General features: G+C 43.1%; 1 protein-coding gene across 6 annotated transcripts in view; it reads left to right on the forward strand.

The window, feature by feature from the left end:
• Ntrk3 (neurotrophic receptor tyrosine kinase 3) overlaps positions 1-23,116 on the forward strand; it is a 329,603-nt gene that overhangs the window by 133,431 nt on the left and 173,056 nt on the right. The window lies entirely within an intron of this gene.

Raw genomic sequence — 23,116 nt, forward strand, 5'->3', positions numbered from 1 at the left:
AGAATCTAAGCTCACTGTAAATACCACACCCTTAGAGAAGCCATGTCCCTGGGCCTCTGCTAGCTCATGGCTTCGTGAAGCACACAAGAAAGTATTTGAGCTCTGAAATTAGACACAGAGGAATGGAATCCCACCTCTGTTAATTTCCACTTCCCTGATGTTGGGCAAGGAACTCCATCTCTCTGAGCCTCAGTTTCTTCATCTGCCCAATTGTGATGTTAATATTGTACCTACCTCACAGAATTGTGAAAACTGAATGGGGAGAAAAACATGCAAAGAAAACTATGCCTGAAATGTAGAAAACACTTGATAAATGTTGCTATTGATAAATATTGCTATTATTATCATTACTATTTTCAGAAGGAGTGAGTAGAGTAGTTCTATATATCCTAATGACAGAGGAGGAAGTTGAGCCCAAGAGCAGTCTGGCCTGTATCTCTGGGGGCTGCAGCCATAAAATGTTTTCTACCAAGTGCTTTGCAGAAACTCCAGAATTGAAATATGAGGCACCAGGCTATTTTATTGTTTCTACTCATTCATTTACTCTAACAGAATTGGATGCCTTTGGTGCATTGCTCCCTTTGCATGATATGACTCAGCATGTCTCTGATCTTCAGGAGCCTACATCGGACACCTAAGGCCCCATAAGCAACCGCGAGTCAAGGTGTGCATGCTGGGCATGGGGTTGGATGCCAAGGGAGGAGGAGCCCCTTCTGGCTGGGACAGAGGGTAGGTGAAAGGAGCAGGCACTCAGAGCAGAATTGATAGAGGAAGTGGCTGTGAGCTGGGTCAGCAGATAAATAGAACACCGTGTCTAGCTTATATTAAGTTCTCAATAAATGGTAGCCATTAATGTTATTATTTAATGTTTTGCTCACAACAGACATTCGAGTTTTATATATATATATATATATATATATATATATATATTTGGATTGACTGACTGCCTTACTGGCAGTCCAAACAAATGAGGCAGGTTTTATTACTCGCATTCCTTTTTGCCCAGAAGGGCCTCTGGATTATACTGAACTGGGCTCAGTGCTCCATCGGTCATGGAGGCGGGGCCGGGGGTATTACCACACATGAATTATCAGCCTTATTTCCTCCTCTGACTTGCAGCATGGCACATTCATCTACCTTGGCACAGAAGGAAGCAGACCTTCCTACCATCAGCTCCCCACAGTGTCAAATGAAACAATCAGCGCCCGGCCTCGGGGAAGAGAATGAGCTGCAAATTGCCACAGAACACGAAATTCCAATTCTTGCCCGTGCCATTAATCACAGTGCTCCTCTTGGAAAGGCATTCGGACACACATCTAAACTTAATAACTCTATCAATAGCTAATATTTGTTTAGCCCCCACTGTGTGCCAGGACTGTGCTAAGTACTTTAGAGACATTTAAGCTCTCACAATCTTGAATCTTGTCAAGTAGGTGCCTTGATTTTTCTCATCCTTCAGATAAGGAAGAACAGAACAAATAACTTGCCCATCCGAGGTCACAAAGAACTTGGATTTGAACTTGGAGGGTCTCTCACCATTGTCCTCACCCCTAACCCTTGTACCTTATGGTCCTACTATATATTAAAGGTCAGATCCAGGGTGGGCTTGTTTTATTAAATTCAGGGTAAATTGTAGGTACCTTGGGTTGTGGATTTCAGGGACTGTTCCAGAAAAGTACCCTTTACAAGGTCTGGCATCAGCCCAGGGAATCTGTATAAACCCTTGCAGCTCAGTGCTTCTATGTAGTAGGTCTGAGGAAGCCTGTCTTGTCTATGAAGGTGGGTACCCTTGTGCTGACATGAGTTAGGCCCTGTGAATCTATTAGCTCCTATAACCCTATGAGCATCCCATAAAATTATCCCCCTTCACTTCTGTCCCCCATGCTGCTGTACCTTCCGTTATGTTATTACTGTCTAACATACATTTATTGGTTTAGTTATCCACAATCTGTTGCCTCCCGCCCGGAATGTTAATTCCACCAGACGGGCTCTGTTTTGTTCTGGTTGTATCTCTTGTCCTTTAAACAGTGCCAAGCACAAGTAGACTTTTAATAGCTGTTTGTAGAATCTAGTGAATGGAGACTCATAGGATATTGGCTTATCCAAGTTTTACAGATTAAGAATCCAAGACTCAGAGAAGTTGAGCAACATACTTAAGCTAACCAGTCTTCCATACTTATCAGCTGATAGACACCCTTTGGGCCCAAAGTCTCTTAATTTTTAGCTTCTTGTTCCTAAAATGCTTGGAGTCTGACAACCTCTTCGATGGCTGAGTGCTTTCCTTGCTGTGACTCCTGGGCCTGTCACATCTGCTGGCAAATTTCTGCATATACACTCCCACTCTACACCCCCAACTTTATTACCCATAGATTTTTCACTTTCCCATCTTATTCCTCATTGATTTATTAGCATAAGCCATTTTTAGCTCAGTATTATAATAAATCTATTAATTCCTAGTGATTACAATCAGCATTAATCACATTTAACCTTATAGTATCATACAATGCATGGCTTGTAAGGGGACACTCCTTTTGCATGTGGTAGCCCTCAACAGCTCTGGCAGCCCATGTCTGGATGCCCCTTCAAAAGATGTCCCTGGATATTCATCTAGTGGGGTTGGTTATGCCTTTAGCATGCTTGCTCAAGAATAGAGAATTCACTTATGAGACATGGGTTCAAAGTTCAAAATGACCTTTCTACTTTCTAGCCATGTGTCCCCTCAGCCCTTCTAGGCATGGTGTACCATTGTCACCATTATTAGAAGATTGAATGGTGGTATCCTTGACATTGCCTCCAGCAGCTTCTCTGCAGGACCCAACGGGACATGAGGGATCCCTGTGTCAAGTGCCTTGTACTTCTTGTCCTGTGCTTGGAGCTATTTCCGATGAATACCTGGAAATCTTTATTCTATAACTCATTCAGCACTTCCCCTTTCTATGTGGAAATTAGAAAGTCAACTGCTGTTCATCAGCATTTATTGAGTCCCTACTAAATACCCAGATGAGTGAAGAATTGGGCTAAAGGCCCTGGGATCCAAGAAGAGTTGGCCAATCTGTCAATCTCGTCTCTGCCTCTAACAAAACTTGTATCTTATTTGCATCATTGCCATGTTCTCTTTGTTGATTAGAGATGGGAAGTACTGGCTAACTCTAACCCCCCAACATAGAATGAAAAGCATTAGGAAATACAAATGCCGTTATTAGTGATCCTGTTAAAATAAGAAGTTGTCTCTTAGATCAATAATTCACATGGGGGTTAAAAAATATCAATAGCAAAATTCTTCAGTTAGATAACTGCTATTTTCTTTTATTTTATTAGGATTATTGTTAGTTAACGTTAACTGAGAACCATGCCAAGTGCTTCCCATGAATATTTTATTTAACCCTAATAATAACTAGATGAAGCAGTTAGTGTTATTAACCCTATTTATAGATGAGGAAAGGAGTACTAAAAGGTTAAATGATTTGACCAAGATAAGCACTGTTGCTGGTCTTAGCCAAGAGGACTGAGATTGAGTGATCAATAGATTATATATAAGTATATACATATTATATGTATATTTATATATATACAAATATATAAGATGTGTGTGTGTATGTGTATATATATATATATATATATATATATATATATATATATATTTTAATTTTATTTTTTTTCCCCCACACAGAGTCAGAGCAAGCTCCTGCTTAGGTTGTAGAGAATGAGAAGCCATAGAAGGATATAAGAGATACGGAAACCTTGGTCTTCAGGGGTGCAGTGATAATTTAGAGAAAGAAGTGACTGGGTAGGGAGAGGGAGAAAGAAGAGGGAGAGGCAGGTTCAAGAGATGCTTCATGGGAGGGGTGGGCAGTGTACGCTGTGACGGGTGAGCATAGGCATCAGGGTGAATGTCATGAGCTGCATCCCAGCTCTGACAGAGATGGACATATGGATCCTATATTGGGGAATAACAAATAAGAACTTTTATTCAAGCTGGACGTGGTGGTGCACACCTGTAATCCTAGCTACTGGGGAGGCTGAGATAAGAGGAACCAAAGTTTGAGGCGAGCCTTGGCAAGTTAATGAGACCCTGTCTCAAAATCAAATATAAAAAGGGCTGGAATGTAGCTCAGTGGTAGAGCATCCCTGGGCTCAATCCCCAGAACAAAAAAAATAGAACAAATCTCTTACTCAATTGGTGGTAGGAGATGTGGCCGGTGAGATAATTAGATGATAATGGGCTTTGAGATGAGGCCTAAATTGTACATGCTTATGAATAAGGATGACCCTAAATAAAATTACAGTGAATTGATGAAAATTCTGCAACAGACCCAAGAAAAATATCAAATTTGTTTTCTTTTCATATTGTTTTTGTAAGTTTCCTTGAAATTACAGTTTGTGCAATTATGGGATGAGTGCAGACCTTGGGATGAGTTAGTCTTGGATTGGAATTCCAGCTTCACTGTTTATTAGCCGAGGGATGGTGGGAAGGTTAATTAAATAGTTCTGAGTCTCTGTAAAATAGAATGACCATTGCCAGGTTGTGAGGGTTAAATGAGACAATGTTTATACTTTGCTTAGTGAAATTTTTGGCCATTGTACATGTTTAACAGTTTTATAAAATGAGAAAATACAGGAAAGCATAGCCAAGTGCCAGGGGTATGGAGGAGTCTCCATAAATAGCATTTAGTATATTTGTGTGTGAACATATATATTATATATTTATCTATTTTATATATTCGTATTTTAAATATTCATATTCACATTTAAATATGAATATTTCAAATAGTCACATTTTAAATATACATTTCAAATATATAAATATATACATAAATATGTAATATACATCTAGTAGTTTCATGTGTGAATATATATACATAAATATATTTATTTGTTGTGTCTATTGATCACTCAGTCTAACCAGCTAAACTTTGAAATGTCTAATATGTGAACCCAAAAACATCCCACATATGGATACTCTGTGACCCAAGCCAAGATGGGAATGATACCTAGGCCCATTAGAAGTCAACCATTTTTAAAAACAAATGTCATTTATCTGCTTGAGGACAGCAATGTGTTGATTTTGAGAAACATCTTGTGGAGACCCATGAGTTCCTTCTACCTGTGAAATTCCAGTTTTCCCTACATGACCTGGGACACACATGTCTTTGAATCCTTGCCAAGAATTCAGAAAGATGAACACAGTCTCTGATGTTACATTCACACTTTCTTTACTTCTCTTTGGAAGTTCTCCTGCTTATATTCACAGTGCTAAATTAACCCCATTTTTGTTTTAAATTCTAGGGGCAAGCTGTTGATGTAAAAGAGATACAATTATGTGAAAACAATCGATAAGCTGTTCAAGATTTCTCGGTAGATATGTTTCCAAGTTGTTAGGCGTGCAGTGCCTCACACTAGTGTGTGTGAGTGTCATGGGAATAATGCCGTGGGTGTGCCTACACAACCTGTTTAGTGGCCCTTGCTTTCCAGTAATCTTCTCCAGCCATTCCAGAGATGCTCCATCATTGATTCTGAAACATGTTTGATTAGTGGGAACTTCTAATACCTTACATTTCTCCATCCCCAACTTCTCTTTCAATTGGTTGATAATCTTAAAATACCCTCAGCTGCACTAAAGTCTTGCTATTTAAAGGCACCTTGGGAGGAATCCTCTGGTTCTTACATTTGCATATTAGGCCAATGTTCTGAGTGTGTTTGGGAAGTCAGCAGTTCCAGATAATATTGACAACAGCCTCTTGGCCGGGGTTGACATTATCCAGCTAAGGCTTGCTACATAATGATCTTTTTCATGTATCATTTTGCTTAGCTTAACTGCTTTAGGACAATGTCAAGATCAACTAATTAATATCAGAATTATCTAACCCCATAAACACACTCACGTATTCTGAAGTGGACACTTTAAAATAGCATGAATTTAAAATTCCATTATGCAACACGGTGGGGTTTTTAATAGAATACCAACAAACAATATTGTTAAGCAATTAAAAAATAATAAAGCAAATCTACCTGAATGAGGCTGTAACCTTAAAGGCTCAAAATGATATCTGCTGTCCTGGGAACATAAACTCATGAGAACTAGGAGGAAACAAACTGTTATGCTAGAAGACTCGAAATAGACCAGGCCTGCTATGCAAGTAGTTTAAGCATTGCTAACATGCCTCTTGCATGAAGTGTGGTGAGTGGGAGACAAGATTCGATTTTTATCTCTCTTCAGCCCCACTGTGCACCTAATCCTCAGCTCCAGGGTTGCTTCTGTGCATCTTCTGTCAGGCACAGAAAAATAGCAGTTTTTGCACACCTCAACAGGTCTTAAAAAAAAAAAAACAGCCCCTTCTGATCCTTCTGTTGCCCTTGACACCAGTGGCATTTCATTCCTGAATCGTGTCGTAGTACCGGTAGCAGGAGGCTATGATTGACCTTACACGAGGCATCTGAAGCCCCAGAGAGATAAAGGGACTGGTTCCTGACTGCAGATTCAGAGCAATGCTGGGTAAGAACTTGGATTAGAACTCAAGACCCTTGTGGCAGCCATCTGTTGCTCTTGCTTTCCGTGATAAATCTCTTTTCCTGCTAGGATGGTTTGACTTTTTTACAAGATCTCGATTTCCATTTTAATAATCCCAAGCCTTCCCTTGACTCTGCAAAGGAATTAAATTTAAATACGTAGTCTACATTTTATCTTGACATTTTCTTTAGAAGGCAGGAACAAGGAGGAGAGAGAAAGGCGGGGTGGGTGGGGTGCAGATATTCAGTCTTCTCATCATGAGAGCAAAATTTTTCTGTTTCATTGGAATTCTTTGTTCAGATCCTGTTGGTAGACGTGTAGGGCCAACAGCTGCCCCGCAATCCTCCAGGCTCTCCAGTTACCTCTGGAGACACCAGGAAAAACCTGTGTCCCACATCCCAAATCTCTGTGGTGAACGCACCAGTGTCAGCATTAAGCAATGTGACTTAAAGATAGTCTTGTCAGTCTAATTGATCTTGAGTCATTGCCTCTCCTGTCAGAGCTGTCTGTCTCCTTACCCATAATCCTCATCACTTTGATAGCCTGTCAGGAATATGGGACTTGGCCCAGTCTTTCCTTCATCCAATAACATTATGAAATTGATACTGACACTTCCATTGGCACTAATTTCTCTAAGAGATTGGAGCCAGAGGACAAGTGGTTTAGCTTCATGGCAGTTAAGCTTTCCAAGTAGATCAAGATGGCCTAAGATTGATTGACCTGTACCCTGAGGAAGGGGGGCGGGGAGGAAACAGGGCAAAGAGGGAATGAAAAATCAATGTCTGCATCGTCATCATCAAGTGATATTTATTGACTGCCCAAGAAGGACAATGTCCCGTATGGATATTCTGAAGATTCATTCCCAGCCCCTCCATAGGCTGTTTTAAAAGACCTTTTAGAAGATTAGGAGACACATTGGCTAGAGTGGCTCGCTAGTTTACTTGTGATGTTGCCCCCTAGTGTTTGGAGCCTGAAACAACAATTGAATCAGTTGATGACTGTTTTGTCTCCATCCTCTTTTTTTTTTTTTTTTCCACACACAAGAAGTCTAAGTTAATTGTTAGGGTGACTATATAATTTTTTCATCCAAACCATAGGGAACATTATTAATAACTAGGTTGAAACAACAACTGTAAATAAGGACTGTCCTGGACAAATCAGGATGCTTGGCCATCCTCCTTTAATGCAGCATACCTGGATTGAGAGAGGAGCTAGTCCCTTCTTGGCAGCAGTATTTTCTTACCTGAATCCCCTTGAGGTTAATGAATGCACATGGAAACGGGGTTTTGAGGAGAAGAGATACCATCAAGGCAAGAGGTTTTTATGGATTGACTGTTTTAATAATATTACTTGATCCGGAATTCAGTACAAGAATAACACCATAAAAGTGATTGCAAAGTCATAAAATTGAGGAAGAATATACATTTTCCAGTTGAGATGGTTAGACTTTTGACTTTTTCCTTTGTACTAACTCACTATTATAGAATCTCCCTCCATCCCCACCCATATCACCACTCCTTTTTAAGGTACAGCAGTTCCTCCTTTATCTGTGGTTTAAGTGGTAGTCTGAACACTAAATAGAAAATTCAAGAAATAAATATTTCCTAGGTTTTAAATTGTACTCCATTCTGAGTAGTATGACGAAATATCATACCCTCCTTCTCCATCCTGCCCAAGATATGAAACATCCCTTTGTCCAGTGTATCTGAGTTGTGTACATTACCCACCTCTTAGTAACTTAGTAGCCATCTTGGTTATCAGATCAAGTGCCAAGGCATTGCAGTGCTTGTATATAGAGTTCAGTTCTGTCACATTTTCAGGCATCCTCTGGGGTCTTGAAATGCCTCCAAGGAAAAAGAGAGGTCAGTTGTATTTAGTTCAAATGCCTAATATCCTTGAAGATATTACACTAGAAAATATTATGTACATTTCTCATGAAAATGTTTTGTCTGGTGAGATAGAGGAAGGGATGAGACGGTAGAGAAACACAGACCAGTAAGAATACAAACACATCTGTTTAATGAGCTGGCATTAGTTAATGTGGGAGTTCATAGGCATTCTTATTCAGAAGCACATATGTGTGAGCACATCACATGGGGTGTCTGGCATGTTTATGAGGGTCTGGGGTGGACATGTATGTGACATCGTTGCCTCACCCTATACCATTAAGGGGGTCTCCTAGAGAACATAGCCCAGTGGGTATTGGCCTGGCGAGTGGAGCCACTGGAGGGGAGCTGGGGATAGCTGTGTAAACAGGAGCAGGTACTTCAGTCTATAAAGTGTGCTATGTGGGGAAGAGAGCCCAGGGCTGATGCAGTGCTATTCCGATTGATTTTGGTGTCGTGTTCATACCTTCACATGCTGAAATCAATCGACCTTCTGTCCCCTCGTCATTCCTGCTGCAGAGCTGTTCAAATGAAATGCTTATATCATTTTTACAGCGTGTCTGTGGAAGGGATGAGTGAGCCAAGAGACTAATAGAGGCTACTGAGGCCTTTGCCCAACTGCTGTCCAGGTGTGTGGGGAGAAGAGGCGGTGGCTGATGTTCAAGGTGACAGACCCTGAGGAAGTGGAGAGAGGCTCTGGGGGCAGGAGGTGAGGCAGGGCCTTTGGGCTGGGCAAGCAGCACTTAGCAGGGATGAAGGTATAAACAGATGGAGCTCAAGGTTAGTGTCCCGCAGGTGTTGGCCTCACTGCTCCCCCCCCCCCCGGCCCCCCGCACACCTATGCCATGGTCCTCATGACAGGTGATATCTCTGTTGCCTTTTGGTGGATCTTGCCTGTAGACTTGGGGCCTCTTTAGGGCTGGGGTTGGGTCTTTTCCCTCCTCCTTCCTAGTTTCTAGCTCAGGGACCAGCACACCACACAGTATTTGGTGAGCACATGAGCTGGAATGGCCAGTCTGGAAGGTATGGAACTAATCATGGACCATTATGCTCACAGAATCCACTCTCAAGGACTCTGAAGTAGGCATGTTGCTTGGGAAATGAATGCCTGGAGAGTGAATTCCCTACGTACCCCACAACCTCAACCTCCTCTGCCCTCCTCTTCATTATGGCGCGATTTCAGACCCAAGCCTGCCACTGCCACTCAGACCTAGATGCTGAAAGTTGTACAAATGGAAGATGCGATGTCCTGCCAAAAGATAAGTTGAACAGGGTGCAGTGGCACACACCTGTAATCCCAGCAAACCAGGAGGCTGAGGCAGGAGGATTGCAGGTTTCAGGCCAGCCTCAGCAACATAGTGAGACCCTGTCTCAAATTTTAAAAAAAGGCTGGGGATGTAGCTCAGTAGTAGAGTGCCCCAGGGTTCAATCCCAGTACCATTAAAAAAAGGGGTAAATTAAATTGAAGTCTTATCCCCTCTACCCCACACCTGTGGATGTGACCTTATTTGGAAACAAGTCTTTGTGGCTCAGTGGTAGAGCACTTGCCTGGCACGTGTGAGGCACTGGGTTTGATCCTTGCACCACATAAAAATAATTCAAAAAAAAGGTAAAAAAAAGTATATATATATATATATATATATAATATATATATATATATATTTATAAATTAAGGTAATACTGAAGTAGGGTGGGCCTTAATCTGATGGGACTTGTGACCTTATATACAGAGAAGAGACACAGAAACAGACACACAGAAGCGGAAGACACCATGTGATAAGAACAGAGGCTGAGTGATGAAAAGCCAGGGGACGCCAAGATTGTCAGTCGCCAAGGGAAGCTGGGAGGAGGTGTGGGAGGAGTCTGTCTGGAGTCTCTGAGGGAGCATGGCCCTGCTGACCCCTTGATTACAGACTTTAAACCTCCAGAACTATGAGAAAACAATTTCCTGCTGTTTTAAGCTGCCCAGTTAGTGGTGGTAGCTGGCTGACAGCAGCCCTGGAGGGGAGCTCGTGTTTGGCTGTGTCTGGCTTTGTGCTTGGACCGTGCATATTTTTAAATTTCTTGCTCTATTAAAGGAACATTCCTAGGGAATCAAAAGATAAATAAAAAAATAGACAAGAAAGAGTTCCTGCCCTCTAGGGGTTTATGATCTAGAGACTTCCAAGACCAACTAAGGAGCTTGAATTGGGATGTACAAGGAGAGAGACGAGTGTGGACCCCCCAGAACAATCCAACTATAGGAAATACACAAATGTAGAAGTAATTTCCTCACGTTTTCTAAAATTGCATTGTTTCTGATGAAAATCATACTAATGGTCTATGGCATAACTTCTACAAGTAAAATGTCAGAGGACCGCTTTGTGCCTTATCCACAGAGATAGCCTTGCCAGGGACGCACACACAGTGGAGGGTTCCTATTACAGGCTCTGAGACGTGGACGTACCATGATGGACGGGTGCCAGCCCCTGGCCCAATAAGCCACAGGTGAGAGGCCACGGAGCAGTCAAGAAGCACCTGTAAAGGAGACTCCACCTGCAAGTCAGGGCCGTGTCCTACAGTGAGTGGGTGTACAGTGTCAGGCACACACAGAGCCCTCAGCAGAAGGACTTCTGGGCCCTGGAACTCTCTGGTCACCAACAGAGAACTCTAGTTCCTAGTCCAGGGGCCACAGAGAAATGGCAGCCCAAGAATCTGTGTTTTGTGAGATAATTGGATACTCAGAGGGCCAACCTTGCACAGCTTTGATGAGGCACAGTTCCCCCATGTCTGGGCTCATGGTGCTGTTCTTATCGTGTGTGTGCCCCACAGTTTATAAGTCACCCTTGAATTTTTACTCTTAGGAAGGGGATTCATAATCAAAGTCATGAAATCTGTGAACATCTACAGAGACCTATTTGGTGGAGAATCCTTGGGGCTCCCAGAAAGGCCAACTTGGGTACTATTACCCAGGGGGGACATTGGGAAGCAAGGCCACCTTTAATTTTTCTAGGAGGAAATTTGACGTGTACTCAAAAGAGGACCAGACTAGAAGCCAGAAGACCGGTTCCCCCTGAATGTGTAGTAGTTCACTTTAACAACCTAGCCTCAGTTTCCTCATCCATCAAGTGGGGAAGTTAGTCTCTGTTTTGAATACCTCTTGTGGTGGATTAAGTTTCTGGGCAGGAAAGGGGCTTGTGAGCCATGATGTATTACAGATCTGTCGGATGATAGGCATGCAGGTCCTCCATCCTATAAGGCTCTGTGATCTTTAACTCTTACTACCCTCCCCTCCCTTGAGTTTCCCAGGAGACTCATGCCTGCTCAGTGAGAATTTATTTTTATAAAGGGAAAAATATTTTTTCTTGTCTGATGTGAGGTGATACAGTCTGTGCCCAGGGTAGCCGTGTATAAATGCTCGGGTCTCAGGGTTTGGGAATGAGCTTTCTATCTCATTACTACTAATGCCCTGGACTCCCATGATTTTTCTCCAACTCAAAATTCAGGCCTTATCTTGTCATCTTATATTTAAGGTAGTTCAAAAGTGTTTTCATTATGCACCTTATATTAAGGCACTATAATTATGTTCCTTGAGGCATGTAGGGGTGAAATTAAGAATATAGACTCTGGAGTCCTACAGCTCCAGTTAGAATCATGATGCTGCCATTTACTAGCTGTGTGACCTCAGGCAGATTGATTAACTTCTCTGATTCTATTTATGGGACACTCCTAGCTGAGCCACTGTGAGTGTTGGATGAGATCACATGTACATAAAACCCAGTAGAATGCCAGGTGGTCAATCAGTGCTCAGCAAGCATTAACTATTATTCTTGTGGTTTGTGGCAAGAATTTTTAAGGCCATCATTCTGGAGAAGGAAATTAGGCCATATGTCCTGGTATCATTCCACATGTGCCCAGAAATACTGTGAAAAGAATTTCTTCCAGCATACCCTGGGCATACTAGGATAATATTTGAGGCCCCTGCAGCTGTGGGTAACTTTCTAATTGAAGTTCCCATATGTCAGCTGGTACCTGTAGGATGACAGGTTCCTCTTGGGAAAGGTTTTCTTCTCCTCTGCCTCACTCATCTCTATCTCATCTAACTGGTCATGACTCACTTTAACTTAAAAAGAACTTAATGTTGAGGACTGAGGATAGAGCTTGGTGGTGGAACACTGCTTAGCATGTGAGAGGCCCTGGATTCGATCCCCAGCACCACCACCACCAGCACCACCACCACACCACAGTGAAAGAACTTCATGTTGAAACCATCTGGCATCAGCTGGGGAGATTTTAGTTACTTCCATTTGTGCTTAGCCCACAGGAACCTGGGCTCTCATTCTTTTGGTTTTGATAATGCAATATAGTCTGTTAGTGTGAAAAGTGGCAGGAGGGACGGGTGGAGGGCCTGGGGCCATCAGTGATCCAACATGGCAGCACTTGGCACAGCGTGAACGCAACCACTATAGCGTGAACTCCACTGACTCCATTTCCTTCAATTTCCCATTGAGGTGAAAACTATGGGTAAACCTTTAGGGGAAAGAAAGGCTTCTCTTTGGGCATAACTGTGGCCATACACAGTGGCTAGAGCTGAATTTATAAATGTTGATCAATCCACCTGTAAGTGGTGACTATAGGTGGTGACTGTAGGCTGGTAGGGTGTGGATGGAGGAGGTGGTTAACTGGGGGTTTGCCCTTGGGAGTTTATATTTTGACCCTGGTGAATGGATCTCTTTCTCTGCCTCCTGGGTGCAGCTGCTGACAGCTTCTCTCCAGCATGCCCTTCCACCATGATGTTCTGACTAACTTGGGCCAAGAGCTATGGAGTCAGCTGACCATGGACTGAACCTCTGAAACTAAGCCAAAATCAACATTTCCTCCTCTAGTTGTTCTCATCAGGTCTTTTGGTCACAGCGATAAAAAAGCTAAAACGCTTGGGATGTTCTGAAACACCACCTGCACGCGGAGTCTTTGGAGAAGGTTGATCATGGTTGTCTTTCCTCCAGGATGTGTGCATTCATCCTCATTCTGAGAACCCCCGTTGCTTCTTCCTGTGGACTTGCAGTTGTCCCTGACAGCTACAACCTGGTGCTATAATCTGTGGGTCTAAGGTTCCTGGAAATCTCATGAGCTTCTCTCCTAAATGAGATCGCTTGCAAATGAATGTAAAAATGTAAAGATTGGGGGTGGGAAGTAGACTGTGGCTGACCTCTCCTACCTGTCCCCTGTAAGAAGCACAATGTTGGAAGACTGGGCAGCACAGGGCAGTGGGATAAGACCAAACTTTGAAGTCAGAAACCTGTGGGTCTCTCTGCTATGTATTAACACTGTGACCTTGGGCAGATTATAAAACTTTGAGCTTCAGTTTCCTCAACTACATCACAGGGAACAATAGGATCCACCCCCAGGGTTGTTGTGATGATTAAGTGAGATAATAGAAGCCAAGTATTTGGAACACCCTATTTGTCCTGCCTTCCCTTTCCTTAGGAGTGGGTTCTCAGGCTGGTTGATCAGCCATCACCAGGTGATACCTCGAAGCTGTGAATGCTAGGAGGCATGAACAACGCCTTTGGTTTTCTGGAAGAGGCTGGGAGTGAATTCAAGCCGGAGAATAACGCTTATCTTTTGGGAAATGATTCAGGGAGGACCGAACCCCCAAGGAGGGCATGTCTTGTTGGGCAGCCTACAGGACCTTTTGTGCCTAAGAAGTGCCAGTGGGCAGTGCCTCTCTGGAAGCTGGGGAAGGAGAGAGGGAGGGCCCCGAGAAGCCAGTCCAGGAGCCAGTCCTGAAGATGAGGACTTGTCCCCAGGAATGCTCCTGAGCACAGCCCATGTTCACTTGGCTTCTGTCCCACATCTGCCAATAAAAATTAAGAAATTGATTTTCCTTTGTTTGCCTCTGAGGACCAGGATCTTTTTATGAGACAGTAAATGGAATCCCTCTCTGAGCATGGCTGGGTTTTTAATTGTGTTTGTTGTGCTTTCACTTATTCAGTTTTATGAGTTTCTGCTCCCAGATTTGTTGATGTGAAGCTCTTGCCCACCAGGGACATGTCAATGTTTGATTTTTATCAGTCGGAAAAGGTTGAGGTTTTTAAAAACTCATTTTCTTAATCCGAAGGTTGGCTTGTTTGCTTCATTCTGACACATTAAAAAAGCATGAGAGCCATCCAGGCTTGTTTTCTTTCCCTTCCCCAGTCATGTCTAGGTGGTCATGGTCTAGCTCCACGTCGAACTGAAAATCACAGCTTAACTTTAGGAGAGAGAGTGGGAGGAGGCAGTTTAAGATGGATTGCATCATTAGGAACCACACACCATCTTTTGCACAAAGTGCTTCTGTAGGGATTTGTTGAAGATGGTGTGAAGCGTGCAACTGTCTAAATGAAAAGATGAAAGTAATGTTGTTAAATATGGAGAGATGATTGACAGCCCCTCACCCAGCTCCATGGCTTGAAACAACAAAGCCACGTGTTGCCTGGGGTCCTCTGCTGCATGTAGACCTCACTGAGACTGTGAGTGGTAGCCTGGGACTCTGCCTCAACTTCTGCAAATGCCAACACAGGAAAAGAGGAGACATCCCAGGTCCTAAAGCTTCCATGTGGTAGAGATGCATCCTCCCTGCTGATCACTTCTCATACTCAAAGAAAGAGATGGGGTTTTGCATCTTCAGGGGGTGCAGAAAACGACAGTTCTCCCTGGTGCCTGGAAATGTGGTGAAAAGCCATCACGGTGAATGCAGTTCCAAAAAGGGTTTTCTGAATTGAGAGGTGAGATTGTCTTTCCAACCCCTCTTTGGAAGGAAGTGTAAGGGTAAAGGAAGGAGCGAGTCTCATTCCAGGGTTTTATAATTCAGCCGTAGATTTTGGACTAGACTGCCTGATGCTATCTTACATGGGTTGGTCCAATCTTGACAATCTCTGGCAATCTATCTTTAGCTGCATTGGGTCAGATGTCTCACCTTCTTAGTAGAGGCTCATGTGTTCACACCTAGCTCTGTTTGTCAAAACCATTTGGTGTCAGCCATACTGTTGAGAACATGGGTAGTGTGGTGGGAAGAGGACAAACTTTGGAGACAAAGATGGCTTTAGGTGCAAGTCCCATCATTCCTTTGCTAAGTGAAATTTGGAAACTAATTAAGCTAATTGGAGGATGAGTTTTCCTGTTGATCAAATGAGAATAACAATAGTTTTTGAGGATCAAATGAGATCAGAACAAAATGCCCGAAACATGCCTGGTATATAATAGGTATTTAATAAATGTTAGTTTGTTTTTTTCCTCATCCTTCCCTTTTGTCATAAACCACACAGATCCCAGAATTCTTGGGGACCCAAATTGTCCTTTCAGTATTTGGAGAAGAGCCACTTCTACACCTTGGCTGGGCAAATTCCATAGTGTTGACCAGTGACTGGATTTTCTTGGGACCACATTTCTTCCTCCTTCCTCTTTTCCTTGTTGTTGTTTTTCATGAGATTTTCTTTACAATTTTTTTTAATATTTATATTTTTAGTTGTAGTTGGACATACTACCTTTATTTTATTTATTTAAATGTGGTACTGAGGATCAAACCCAGGGTGAGCCACTACCCTAGCCCCTATTATTGCATTATAATTAAACATAATAGTGGCATTCATTTTTAAGTATTCCTACATGTACACAATGTAACAATATAATTTGGTCAATTTTATTCCCTAGTAACTTCCTTTTACTTCTACCGGCCCCCACCCCATCCCTTTCCACCCTTCTACTGTTCTCCCTTCTATTTTCATGAGATTCCCACACACACATTTCTTTTATTTTGTATCCTCTAGCTTCCACATGTCAGAGAAAACGTACAACCCTCAACCTTCTGAGTTTGGCTTATTTAACTTAACATATGCTTTCTAGTTTCATCCATTTTTTTTTTTTTTTGCAAATGCCATAATTTCATTTTATTTGTGGCTGTATTATACTCCATTTTGTATATATACCAGATTTTCTTTATCCATTCATCTGGCAATGGACATCTAGTCTAGTTCCATAATTTGGCTACTGGGGATTGTACTGCTATAACAGTGGGTGTGCATGTGTCGCTGTACTATGCTGACTTTAATTCTTTAGGAGAAAAACTGAGAAGTGGGGCAGCTGCATCATATGGTGGTTCTGTTCCTAGTCTTTTGAGGAACCTTCTGATTTCCATAGTGGTTGTACCAATTTACTGTCTTGGGGCCAAATTTCTAAGAATTGTCAATGCTCTGTAAGACAGAGAGATGGTGGAATGGAAGGGGATCTTAGAGACATGGGATTAAGATAGAGATTCCCAGGAAGTCCTTCCCCTGATCTGAAAGGGGGAGTGAGCAGTGAGGAGTTGCTGCCTCACCTGGGAGGCTGATACTTTCCCTTCTTCATTCTGTGTCACCAGCGACCTCTGCAGGTACTCTTGAACTTGTAGGTCTTCCTGGTGACTTATAGCCCCACTCTCCCCTGGATGATGGGGGCTCAGCCTGTCAGGTTGGCGCTCACTCGGTGGCAGGGAAGTTCCCCTTCTAGCTTGTCATCAGAGGTTTTTGCTTCCTCTGGAAACCTAAATTCCACCATGAAAACTGGAGTCATTCCCCCATCTGCATCTCCTTCTTATTTTTCCCTCTGGAAAGGATGGGGAGAGAAGAGCTCTGGAAAGACCATGTAGACCATCCTGCTGGACAAGATGCCTGTTTCCCCATAGTATGGTTGGAAGACTAAGACCCATCACAGGTCGGAAGGAAAAAAAAAAAACCAAACAGCAATTTTGGGGTAGAAAAATGTGATGTGAGTATCTGAGCAGAACTGCATTCCCTTGAGAGGCTCTCTCAAAAGCTTGAACTTACCAGAAAGACTCCAAGGATGTTTTGCTTTCTTTCTGTATATTAGTGCTGCATAACAAAGTAATTGTGTAATTGGGAATGGATTAGCAACAGCAGCGTGGCCATCCACAGGTGCTAGGCAGTCTGTATGTGGAGAGCTCGGAAGAGAGCAGTCTTGGCTCCTTTTCCTGACCTGCCTTAGACCTTGGCAGCTCCAAGAAAATAGAGGCGAGCCCCCAGCAGTGGTTCCCCATCCCCTCCTATTACTTCTCCTCTTTGAGTATCTTAAAAAATTCTTCACTGTGATGAGTAAAGTGAGAAGAAATGCTTCCTCCCTAGAGGCCCCCCCAGGTCTGTGGGTTTTGTCTGAGGCAAGTGGCCTGAGAACCAGAGCTGGAAAGGGGATTTGGTTCTTGGAGTGAAATCCCACTGCCTCTATTAGTGGTACTTAACCTCAATCAGCCCAAAGGATGTGTGCAAATGTGTGTGTGTGTGTGTGTGTGTGTGTGTAGGGTGGGGAGATTGGATTTGTAAGAACATTTACTTAATTTTATCTTCTTAGACTTCATTTTTAGAGCAGTTTTAGGTTCTCAGCAAAGTAGAGTGGAAGGTCACATGCACAGCCTTCCCCATTACCAGTACCCCGCACAGCATGGGCCATTTGCTACGATTGCTGAACCAGAGACTGGCTTTTTATGTCCAGGTCCAGGGATGCTAAATACCAGGAACCACCCTGTCCAAGGAAGTCCTGTCATGCCCCAGTGCTTGGCCCATTGAGGAGCTCAGACATAGGCAGAGCTCCTTTTACATCTTCTGAAGTGGTCAGTCTACATGCTTTTTATTGGCTTTTACTTTAAGAAATGCAGTTCATTGAAGAGCAGAGGTGAGTGAGAGGACCTTGGAGATTGGATGATGGTCTGATGGCCCGATGCTCTTTTCTGGTGTGGATATAGTTGAATAAGAATGCTCAGCAAAGCTGGGGAGGGGACGAGATGATGAGTTATCTGTGATCTATCTGGGTGAGTTTAGTGAGGGGACTCAGTCCTGTCCCAATTCTCAAGGGTCAAGAGTCTTGGGGACCTGCCATGGAAGGCAGCTGCTCATGAGGAAGGTGACACTCCAGAATTGACCAAGTGTCTCTTTGAACAAATGCTTTCTCCCATAGTTTGCACTTTTGGTCAGGTGGTGAGGGGTGAAGGCTCTGAGCCCAGTCTCTGGGGGCCAGGCTGTGAGTTTGAATTCCATGTCACAACTTGTTTTAGTCAACTGTAACCAAAATACCTTAAATGAACAATTAGAGGAAGAAATATTTCTTTTGGCTCATCATTTCAGGGGTCTAAGTCCATAGGTGTCCAGCTCCATTGCTCTCGGTCAGAGGTGAGGTAGAACTTCATGGTGGAAAGGTGTGGAAGAAGAAAGCGATTCAGGACATGCTCACCACAGACAAAATATACACCCCCAAAGGCATGACCCCCGTGACCTACCTCCTCCAGCCACACCCTACCTCTTTATAATTACTGCCCAGTTAATCCATATCAGTGGATTAATCCACCAGTTAGGTCACACCTCTCATAATATTTCACCTTGGAAAATTCTTACATTGCTTACACATGAGCTTTTGGGGTGGAACCTTACATCTAAACCATAACACTATTCCCTTGCTAGGCGTGTATGTCCTAGGGCAGGTAGCTGCTCTGTGCCTCAATGTTGCCATCTTTAAAATAGGATCAGTAATAGTACCAACCTCACAAAAACATTCTAAGATTAAAGAAGCTACATTTATAGAACTCAACACTGTAATATCTCAATAATAAAATCATCATGATTTTTTCAGCTAATTCAACTTACCATAGTTTCATATTTTCCTCTGGTGAAATTGCTCTCATTCCTTCTCATGATTTATGAGCCTGGGTGCAGGACCCTTTACCTGTGATTGTTACTCTGCCTCTCCCAAAATCTAAAATAATATAAAAGAAGTGCTGACTGTTTTAGATCATGGGCTCTTGGAAAATTTTGTTGACAACTCTCCATGGACTTCATGAGAGCAGATTTGAAGAAACAGCATTTCCCAAAGGTTGAAGTCCCAGGTTACATCTTCTTCCTATTCTATGTCCTTCCTCCAAGTCACTGTAACAACCCATGTCCCATGATGCTGAGGACAGAAACGGGTGGGGAGGAGTGCTAATATTTGGTTTTTGTCTTTTTGTGGTCAACGGTCAACAGGTATAATGAGCAATGTGGCTGCAGTGAAGACTGAGTGTTGGAGCGAGTGAGACAGCCTGGCCTGAATCCTGCCTTTGCCACTGTGTTTCTTTTCCTGCCCCCCCGAGACACCTCCTTTCCACAGCTCTGTGGCCTGAGATGGCTACCCTACTACTTTTTTTTTTCCTGTTTCTTCCCTTGTTTTGCTGGAGTCCTTCCTCCTGATGTTTCCTAAGAAAGGAGACAAGTGACATGACTTTTTACATATTTGCAAAATAACTTTCTGTTGCCCTTACAGTGTGTGTGTGTGTGTGTGTGTGTGTGTGTGTGTGCATATACATACATACATAGTGTTTGGTTTCATCGCTGTGATAAAAATGCCTGGAAAAACAACAAGAACACAAAAAACCCTTAAAGGAGGCTCACAACTCACTGCTCCAGAAGTTTCAGTCCCTGGCCAGCCGGCTTCATGGCTTTTAGACCTGGAGCAAGGCTGAGACACCATGGTGAAAGGAGTGGTGCAGGAAAGCTGCTCACTTTGTGGCAGCCATGAGGAGAGAAAGAGAGGTAGGGAGAGAGAAGAAAGAGGGATGGGGACAAGAGATATTCTTTAAGGACACCTCCAAGTGACCTACGTCCTCCACCCCAACCCCGCCTCCTACAGTTTCCACCATCTCTCAAGAGTTTGTTCAGTGATGAACCGTGAATGGATTGATGCATTGAGGAGTTTGGAGCCCTCATCATCCAGCCACTTCCCCAGAGCCCCACTTCTAAACATGGAGCACCATGCCAACAACACATGAACCGTTGGGGGACATTTCATACCTAAACCATATGTGTGTGCGCCTGCTCATGTGTACGAGGACCCATCTGCATGTGCTGTGTGTGTAGAATTCCAAGTTGAATAATTGTCCATTGACATTGGGAAGGAATTACTCCATTCAGAAACAGCAGTGGTATTGTTAGGGAGACCTGCCTTGGCCTTTCTGAGCTGTTCTTTTTGGAAGTCTGATATAAATCTGCCTGTTATTCCCATAAATGTGACCTGTCCCTCCCTCCTGGAAACTCTGAGCATCTTCTCTTTCTCCCCATTGTTCTGGCATTTTGGAATTTTGTTTCTGATGTGTGTGAGTGAGAATGTGCACTCGAGCACATGTATTAATCGTACATGGGAACCGGGTAGGTAAGTTGGGGAAATTTCCATAAGTTTCTCATTCTCCCTTCCATATTTTCTATTCATATTCTCTCCTCTAACCCTGGAACTCTGTTTAATCATATGTGTGATCTCTATGTGGAACATTAATTTTCTTTTCTTTCCTATTTATACCTCTTCCCTCTCTGATTTTCTGGAAGATTTTTCTTGACTTAATCTTCCATTCTCCTTTGACTTTTAAATTGCGATGATTATAATTCCCAGGGATTCTTTCCTTCCATCTTATTGTTCACACTTTAAGAATTGCCTTGTTTTACAGATGCAGTGTCTTCGTTTGCCTCTCTGAGGGTATTAGTATATATATTTTAAGTCCTCTGCTTCCTGCTGGTCCCTGATTGTCTGCTTGTCTTGTTCTTTCTCTTTCTGAAATGCTGAAGCTTTGTTGAAATACCTGGTGATCCTGTACTGTGTCTTCATATTTAGGAACTGAGCACTAGATAGCTAATAAGAACCTGCCTTGTGTGCATGGGGTGGAGGGCTGTATCCACTGGCTATATCCACTTCATAGTGCCATAGTCACAGAGTGAACCTGACTTTTCTTTGGGAGATCCAAAAATGTCAATCTCTTTCTCCTCCTCCTCCTCTTCTTGATTTAACCACTGAGCCACATCCCCAACACTTTTTATTTTCTATTTTGAGACAGGGTCTTGCCAGCTTGCTTAGGTCCTCCTTAAGTTGCTGAGGCTGGCCTTAAACTTTCAATCCTCCTGCCTCAGGCTCCAGAGTTGCTGGGATTACAGGTGTGCACCATTGCATCTGGCTGTGGGGAATCTTCCTTGAGACTTTCTCTAGAGAAGGAATCTCTACTCTCTCTCCTGAAGTTGAGATTGGGGTTGGTAGGCTGGGCTGAACATGGTTTCTGTTGTTCTGGGAGCAGGAAGATAGAGGCTCACTTCATGGTTCATCTGAGCTTTCCCTGAGTTTTCTGGATTCAGTTTCTCTTTTTTTATTGATTTTTTTAAAATATATGACAACGGAATGCATAACAATTCTTACTACTCATACAGAGCGCAGTTTTTCACATCTCTGGTTGTATATAAAGTATATTCACACCAATTCGTGTTTTCATACAGGGTACTTTGGATAATGATGACCATCACATTCCACCATCACGATGGTGGATTCAGTTTCTTTAGGAATAAATTCCACCCTTCTTGACTTTCCTATCCCTTTAAGAACAGAGCCTGCCCAGCACAAGAGACTTCCTATCAGGTTTGCCCCTGTAGTTCCATGAGTGGTACTTTCTCTAAGTCCCTGTCCTTTGACTTTTCATCTTCTGCAGTTGTGACATATCGTATTTCCTTTCACCTTGTCTCCTCTCTTCCTCTTTCTCTTTGTGAACAAATATTTATTTTATTCCTTTGTATTTTAATGGCGAAGGAAAGCAGGCAAAGACCAGTGCTTAGTTTTCCTTCTCTCACTGGAAGTCATTGTGAAGTTTTTCACAAAGTTTCCCCGGTGCTTTCAGGCACTGGCTTCTTTTCGCGAGGCGAGTGGTTATCGCGATGAGTGGGCAGCCACTTTTTCACATGGTCTCATTGCTACTTTTTCACATGGTCTCCCAACACGGTCGGCCATTTGTCATGGATTGGAATAAGCCTGTCTGTGCTGACGGAGTGGAATTCAGGGTCTCGGTTTGCATTTACCAGTCTTCCATTTAGTTCTGCCTCATTGGTGCTTCACCTCGCTGTTTGATGGGAAATATCCTCTCCATAAACTTCAGTAAGATGTAATGGATTTCTGCAGTGGAAATATTGTTCAAGCCGCAAAACCAAATCACAGCAGGCACTTTGTCTAGGGACCCGGCATCTAGCAAAGCAGCCATTTAAAACGCCAGTCATATGAAGCCACAAACAGTCACAGCTAATTCCCTTTACAGGAGTTTTATTTGTATGTATGGGAAAATCACACCACAAAAAAGAATCATTGTTCTGCCACGACTGCAGTGTTAATTATCTTTGTCAACTTGCGCTTTTAAGTGAACCTTATTCACTGGGTTTCTTCTTTGGGCTACAAAATGGCAGAGCTAGGATTGGTAGGGATGCACAAGATGTTCTTTGAAGCCATTGGGGCAGTATGAATCTGTTAAGAGGGGGATAGCTGAGCCAGCCACAGGAGGCTAATAGCAGCGGAGCCTTGTGACTGTCATGAGTGAAACCTGACTCAGGTTAGACCCAGGTGTATACTGGTCTCTACCTGTGAATGAGGGAGGGTTGTGGCAGAGACTGGGGAGACCCGTTCCACTCCTCTGGGATTGCGCCCCCTTAATCAGAGGTTCTCAATCCTTGCTGTGCATGGGACTTACCTGGAACGCTTTTGCAATCTTGATGCCAGTTCGCATCCCCAGACCAATCGAATCACATCTTTTTGGGGTGGAACCCAGTGTTGTTAGTTTCTAAAGCTCCCAAATAAAGGAGGGGCAGGATACAAACTACTGCTACATCATTTTTTTTTTTTTTTTTTTGAATCCTGTTATTGCTACATAAGTAAAGAAGCTGATTTTAAACTT

This window comes from Marmota marmota, unplaced genomic scaffold, assembly GCF_001458135.2.
Source record: "Marmota marmota marmota unplaced genomic scaffold, marMar, whole genome shotgun sequence".
Classification (NCBI taxonomy): domain Eukaryota; kingdom Metazoa; phylum Chordata; class Mammalia; order Rodentia; family Sciuridae; genus Marmota; species Marmota marmota.